General features: G+C 35.8%; 1 pseudogene across 1 annotated transcript; it reads left to right on the top strand.

Annotated features, from left to right (window-relative positions):
* Positions 1-3,328: 3,328 nt before the first annotated feature.
* On the top strand, positions 3,329-6,507 carry LOC145037621 (low affinity inorganic phosphate transporter 1 pseudogene; annotated as a pseudogene). The gene is made up of 2 exons (XR_013678924.1): positions 3,329-3,587; positions 4,609-6,507. The product of XR_013678924.1 is annotated as a low affinity inorganic phosphate transporter 1 pseudogene (transcript).
* The last annotated feature ends 1,692 nt before the right edge of the window (positions 6,508-8,199 follow it).

Consider the following 8,199-nt stretch of genomic DNA (forward strand, 5'->3'; position numbering starts at 1 on the left):
CATTGTTGGGAAAAGACCAGCAATAACTATCATTAAGATGATCAATAGCATGTCAGTCCGGTCTACTAACCTTTTAAGTTGTGATGTTCATGGATGAAATTTGTCTCCGGTTCACTACAGCAACAGCCAAACAGTAACTTTGGCTTTAGGATCTAAATCAGGAGAAAATAAGCATTAGAATGAAAAGAAAAAAGGTAATTAAACTTCGGTAAAAATTGAAATAGTAAAACATTAACATAAGTTTTTTTATATTAATTCCATGAAACTTTGGTAAAGTTAACTGCTATACTAAAATGGAATGGTTAACAAATTATTAAATTAATTCATTCTTTCCCCTGCATGCAAAAATCACAAAAATTCAATCAAGCTTTATAACCCTATCTCATTGGACGATGATTAGAGAAAGACTAAATTGCCCTTTCATCTTGTTTTTGCGAATGCCATCAAAATGCATTAAGGGACCATAATACCCTTTTATAATCTTATCAAACTATTCTTTTATTTAACAGCAATCACCGGATAAAATCACTACACCTGCAATAACTTGGGATTGTAACACCTAATGGTCTGAAAGAATTTCTAACCATTAAACTGCAATCATCATAAAGACCAAGTTACAAAAAAAGCACCAATTAAAGCAGAATTCACTAATCCTAAATATGTTACACAAAACAAAATGGCATTTTGACATGCGAAAGGTTTCTTAAGATAAATTCTACCAAATTAACACAATTTGAATATGTTATGATAAATAATGTCGAAATGATTTTAGAAACCTCACTTAAAGCATATTAGAATTTTTATTTCACCATAAAAAAATTAATCAATTTGTTTTGTTCTGTGACTTTTGTTTTGAGTAATTAAAAAATGATAATTAATGAAATTTTAAGAACAATCAAGTTCTTACATCAAAGTGGCTTCAAAAGCATTAATGTCTCCTACAAAACCTATGGTTCCATCTCCATGGATTCTTCTGTCAAACTATTTGCTTTGGTACACATATGCTCCACCATGCATGTTCCTTTCCTATCGTTCCATCTCCATGGATTCCATCTCCCTATTCTTTTATTTCCATCCACAACATGAGATTTACTGCTTAAACCTCTTTGCCTATATGGATAAAAATGTAATGCAATTTCGATTATTAACATTCAGACCAAATTATGAAGAAAAAATAGTTTAAATAAAATACAACATAACAACCTTCTAGCTACCTCCTCCCTTAATTTGACATCTATTTATTTGCTTGGAGAGTAATTTGGTAATTTTGTTGGTTCACAAGCATAAGGCTCGGTGCTGAAGAACTGCACACAAAGAGTCAAAGAGAAAGCACTACTTAGATCAGATGGACTGACCTTTTAAATGAACTACTCATGCACTATATTTTGCAAGGAAACACTATAAAAGTTTTAACGCAAATATGATATCCAACAAAAATGATGAATTAAGAGAAAACAAAAGAATGACTATATTACCCCTCCTTTTACTCACATTGCTATTAAGGGCGGAAGTGGCAGTGCATTGCTATAAAGGGATGCCTCTCCATTCATTAAAATCATTCCAACTACTTAATTTGTTTGTTAATATGGACAAAGGCCCTGCATTTTACAGTTTGTGTAGAGTAGCTTTCAGAATTAAGTATAAATGATCTGAAACTATGCCAATGAAAATTTAAAACAATACTTTTACAAGGGCATAATTTACTTGAAAGATTCCAACCCTTGTCATACCATCCAATTAAATAAATAAACAATGAGATCCCATGTGTATTTAATCACAGATGTATTGAAAAATCAGGAGAAAAGAAGGATAAAAAGGAACATCAAATGATCCAAGGAAGTAACTGAAGCCCCACAGCTACATTCGCATATCCAGAATACTACACAGTGGATCCCCTGTTTATCCAAGAATGAGAATCTAGTCTCCACCTTTCTACAAACCTGCAACACTTCAGTCGAGTAAAATTATATAGAAAATATATATAGATTGTGAAATTATAAACAACAAAGAATTAACCAGGGAACCAATGAAACGGATGAGACACAACTAAACCATCCCTGCCAGCTGGACTCAAATAGCTTCGGTTTTGACCCATGGTGGGCCCGGTGGCTTCATCACTTGCAACCACTATTAGCAACGGATGTAATGATAGGAACTTCTCATTGCCATCAGGGTTTGCAGGAATATGCATCAACTTTAGGAAAGTGATAGGGCCATCACACTTTGAACCAAGCTTAGTAAAATCAGATGCATCCTCCATATCAATCAATTGAAAACCAGTTTGATCCCCCAAAAATACAAAATGATCCCCCATACTAACACCACTTGGATTGGAATATATTTTAGTATCCTGAACAAAGAAACCCCTCAAGATTATTCATTATACGTCGCATATCCAACAACACCAGTTTCAATTTTACAGAAGATCGACAAGAAATTATGAAAAATGTGATCGATTTTTGCATTGCTTAATGGTTCCTAGGGTAAAAAGTACGATTCCGATGTTGCGGTGAGTATTGTATTCGATTCCAACAGAGTCGCTGTCGAGTTTCAGTCTGGTGGCCCATCCAACTACTCCGACGACATAGGCAGAAGCTTGGTAGGTGATGTGGATCAGGTAGTTGTGCAAATGAGGTAGTGGTGGACGCTCGCCACCATATGCTCGGTCGATTGTCATCTATCTTGGAAAAGGAGCTTCCCAATGTTCAGCGGGTCACAGTCGTGCGGACTGAAGAGATCTGCTTCTCCAGTGGTCTTATTCATCAGAAAATGAAGTGCCTTCATTATCTCCGTAAGCATATGAACACCAAGCCATCTCATGGTCCCATTCACTTCCGTGCTCCTTCGAATATCCTGTGGCGTACCATCCGAGGTCAGGTGGCGACGGTGGAGGCGCTGAGACATTCAGCAACGACGAAAAGAGAGAGACGGAAAGAAGAGGGTTTCGATTTTGTTCCGACGGCGGCTTCTGCGTGTAGTGTTGTGTTTAGAGCAGATTAGGGTAACATCTTCGATTTGGTAACACTGTGTATACCTATACGTTAAGTAATACCGTGTATACCTATACATATACATGTGATTATAAGCTTATTATTGTACATGTAGTAATAGGTATTGTACCTCTTAATTTTCAAGAAAAAGACAATATACTTAATAATAAAGTAAAGATAAAAATAGTACTAAAGTCAAATACATACTTCACCTGTTTATTTTGAAAAATCAAAAACATTATTTAAAATTCGGAAAATAAAAATAATATATTGTTTGCTTCCGGAGCTGAAAAACTTATAATCTATGATAAAAACCTGCCTTGATATTTGACTGGGAGCAACTTTTGGATACCTTTATATTTTAGTAATGAAATGCAGCAAACTGGTTGAGTTTACCTGATGAGAGTTTGGATAATTAGAGAAGCATATGGAAGCGTTGACTGTTTGAGAGCATATGCTCTATTATGCCTTAGCTGTTTCTTTAAATACCCCATCTACTCAATGACTCAACACCGCTTCTTCTCACATCCTTCTCGTCCTTCAAATTCATTCTATCTCTAAAACAGTAATTGCAGAGCTACCCTCTATCTTCAGAAGGTATATGCTCTCTCTCCCTCTCTCTCTATATGTCATGAATAACTCTTAGACTGTTTTATGCAACTATAGTATGTCTTTGTTTCGGTATGTCTACGAACGAGAAAATTTTTCACGCATATATAGGTATTAAATTGCAGTACATAATCACTTGTTTTCACTCATCCCGATAATGGATAAGTCATGTATTATCTCGTCAAATAACACATTTCTAGTGGTTTACGTATACTTTGTAAAGTAAGATCTAAGCGAAGATTTTTAAGTTACCTTAAAACACACACTTGTATTACCCAACTCAAATTTCTTTCAATTTTTTTTTCATTATTTTTTACAGCACGAATACTAGTTTCATACAAATAGGAGAGTGGGTGCTACGATGGTTCGGCAGGTCCCACCGGAGAATATGAGGTTGCTTCCGGGAAGACCTCCGCTAGAAAAAACAAAAGAGAAATAAATAAATAAAACTAATAACGATAATAATATTTTCTGCATATAAGATGTTAGCTGCGATGATCGTTATGTAAATATCCATGCATAGAAAATTTAAAAAAGAAATAAATAATTATTATTATTTTTATACATTAGTGTCTTGTTATTATTATTAAAATTCACAATTATATTAATTTATATAAGTTATTATTATTGTATGTATGATTGCCATTTGCCATGAAGTCAGCATGTGGAATAAAATAGACTTATTTTTATTTTTTATATTTGTTTGTTTCCTATATTTATTTTTATAATTATTATTATTGTCTGTATGGTTACCAAGAAGTCAGCATGTGGAACAAAATAGCTTTCTTTGATTTATTTATATTTGTCTGCTTTTAAAATACATATATGACTTTTAGTTAAATATCCAAAAGTCGTCGGTCACATCAATATAAGTCGACATCTTTGACAACCGGCAAATATTAAAATTTATTTTATTCAATCGTTTTCTACAACTTTTTTTCTTGTATATTAATATACATCAATTCCAAATACTTATTCCAAAATATAAATATCTTTTCATATTTTGCAGGTATAGTTTTGGAAGAAGAGAGTAACCATGCCTCGACAGCAACTGCAAGTGCTCAATGCACTTGATACAGCAAAAACCCAGTTATACCATTTCACGGCGATTGTCATCGCCGGAATGGGTTTCTTCACCGATGCATACGATCTCTTCGCAATTTCGCTTTGCACCAAATTGCTTGGTCGTATCTACTACCACGTAGAAGGTGCAGCGAAGCCCGGAACTCTACCCCCTGGTGTGAACTCTTCGGTCACCGGCGTTGCACTTGTCGGAACCTTAGCCGGTCAACTCTTCTTCGGTTGGCTTGGTGACAAAATGGGTCGGAAAAAAGTCTACGGTATGACCTTGGCTATCATGGTTATATGCTCCCTCGCTTCGGGGTTCTCGTTTGGGAGGGAACGAAGATCTGTCATGGCTTGCCTTTGTTTCTTTAGATTCTGGCTTGGGTTTGGGATCGGTGGTGATTATCCTCTCTCTGCTACGATTATGTCGGAATACGCTAACAAGAAGACCCGTGGTGCGTTTATCGCTGCTGTTTTCGCCATGCAAGGGTTTGGGATTTTGACTAGTGGGATTGTAGCTTTAGTTGTGTCGGCTTCTTTTGATCATGCCTTTAGTGCTCCTTCGTATGCAACGAACGCTATTTTGTCTACTCCCCTACAAGCCGACTACGTCTGGCGTATTATCCTCATGTTTGGTGCTATTCCAGCAGCGTTGACTTATTACTGGCGTATGAAGATGCCGGAAACTGCACGTTACACTGCTCTAGTTGCAAAAAACGCTAAACAAGCGGCATCAGATATGGCTCGAGTTTTGCAAGTTGATATTGAAGCCGAAGAGCAAAAGGTGGAGGTAATTTCTCAGGATACTAGAAACTCATTCGGATTGTTTTCCAAAGAATTCCTCCGTCGCCATGGACTCCACTTACTCGGAACCACCAGTACATGGTTCTTACTTGACATCGCTTTCTACTCACAAAACCTTTTCCAAAAAGACGTTTTCAGTGCCATTGGGTGGATCCCTCCGGCAGCGAAAATGAATGCCATAGGAGAGGTTTTCAGGGTGGCCAGAGCTCAAACTCTTATCGCACTTTGCAGTACAGTTCCCGGATATTGGTTCACAGTTGCATTTATCGATATCATCGGTCGTTTCGCAATCCAACTCATGGGATTTTTCTTTATGACGGTTTTCATGTTCGCTCTCGCCATTCCTTACCACCACTGGACGTTACACGACAACCGTATCGGCTTCATCATCATGTACTCATTGACGTTTTTCTTTGCTAACTTTGGTCCTAACGCCACCACTTTCGTCGTACCTGCTGAAATCTTTCCGGCTAGGCTCAGGTCCACTTGCCACGGTATCTCTGCAGCCGCCGGCAAAGCAGGCGCGATAGTTGGTGCTTATGGATTTCTGTACGCTTCTCAGAGCTCCGACCCTAAGAAGACCGACGCCGGTTATCCACCAGGTATTGGAATCAGGAACTCGCTTATCGTTCTTGGTGTGGTCAACTTCTTAGGGATGGTGTGCACGTTTTTAGTCCCCGAACCAAATGGGAAATCGCTTGAAGAAATGTCTGGTGAGAATGAGGAGGATGAAGTCGAGCAGACTACAACTCACCGAACTGTTCCTGTTTGATTTGGAACTGTTATGCAACTACGAGCTATGAAGAAACTGATGTACTTTTGTTGGATACGCATGTTTGCTTTATGAATCATGAAAAGATTCATAAAGGTCGCCAATGATACCATCTTGTTTTGTTTGTATGTCGTAACACGCCTACGTAATTATTAGTTTGTTTCTCATGTTCTCTTTTTGTATTGTAAACTTGTAACAATTTCATAAAGTTGTAAGAATTTTGTTTTAAAATACAATGATAATGATAAGAGAAATTAAATATTATTATATCCTTGGTTTTCCTTTGGGCGAAGCATAGGTAAAATGGAGATTTGTAATTGGATTAATTGGTTATCTTTCCTTTTCTTGTGTTGGTAATTTGTTTTGCTTTGCGTTTAGCTAGGTGTTTTTTCAATGCATTGGTTATTTCCACAAAAAAAAAAAAAAAAAAAAAAAAAAAAAAAAAAAAAAAAAAACTTGTATGAAATAATAGTAGATAATATGAGATCATGATTCTTTTGTTACAATAAAAATAAACTTTTAGTGATTACCTTTTTAGAGAGGACACATGTACTCTCAAAAATTTCGTTTCCAAGAGGAATGTTGTCTCTCCCTCCAACAATAGATTGTTGTAGGGTTGAGGATTAGAATCCGTTGAAATCATAACCGAACCGATACCGAACCAAAATCAGACGGGATTTAATAATAAGGTCCGGTGACCGGTTCTTTATTTTTACATAAATCGGTTTTGGTTCTAATACTGGTTCGGTTCCAAATAACCGGATGTGATTTTGCTATGGAAGGAATCTGTTGCGAAAAGCTGAAATTCTGTTGCAAAATACGAATAGCGACGGAATTCGTGATTTTGCTAGGGAAACAATCATTCCGTCGCAATTGTGACAACGAAATGAAATCCGTGATAGATGGTATTCCGTCGTGTATTCCATAGTAGGATTCCATCAGAGATTCCGTGGTAGTTCTTCCATCACAGATTCCGTGGTAGTTCTTCCATCACAAAATCTGTGGTGATGATTATCTAGCAAATTTCGTGGTGATGAATCCATAGCAAATTCCGTGGTGGTGATTCCCTATCAAATTTTGTGGTGATGAATCCCTAGCAAATTCCATGGTTGTGGATTCCTAGCAAATTTGATGGTGATGAATCCCTAGCAACTTCCGTTTGATGACTTCCTAGAAAATTTTGTGGTGGTGAATCCCTAGCAATTTTCGTGGTGTATATTGGCAGATTTCATATCAAAAATTTCATATGGACGGATGAATAATTGATTTGTAAATTAAATTCAGATTATTTTGTAGTAATATATATGAAAAACAAAAATAACAAAAAAAAATAAATAAATAAATAACATTATATCATAAAATAATACAATAATTATTTATTACATGGAAAACGAAAAGTGGCTAATCTAAAAAAAAAAAATTGCAATAAACATATCAACACTTTATGACCTACTAGTGTTGTTTTATAATGACATTAATAAGATCCATTGTCGTGTTAACTTGTTTTTCAAATTGTCGGACTCTTGAGTTGTTTAGGTCTTCTTGGGCCTTCATTTTTTGTTTAAGCTCTTTGTTTTGCTTTTTTTGTTTAGCAATATGCTCCCTCATTTCTTTCATTTTATCATTTTTTCCTAAAATGTAAGATACATCCGTTTTACCATTAATGTTGGGAACTGCTTTTGCAAAAGAACATAATCCATAAAGTCTTCTTTTTTGTCACGACCACCAACAACATCATAAAATAGTTTGTCCTCCTCAAATTCAGCACCTTCAGCTTCCAACTTTTCCCGTTTTTCTATATAGACCACCTACAAAATAAAAAATAATATAAGTTAAAAGATATTAAAGTTATGAATGACATTATAGACTAGCTACAATATAAAATTTTAATTGCACCGAAATGAATATTACATGAATTTGTCTATTTTTTTCATTTGTGAAAGTGACTCCATCATGATG

The sequence above is a fragment of the Lactuca saligna genome, chromosome 3, assembly GCF_052625555.1.
Source record: "Lactuca saligna cultivar CGN05327 chromosome 3, ASM5262555v1, whole genome shotgun sequence".
In the NCBI taxonomy this organism is placed as follows: Eukaryota; Viridiplantae; Streptophyta; class Magnoliopsida; order Asterales; family Asteraceae; genus Lactuca; species Lactuca saligna.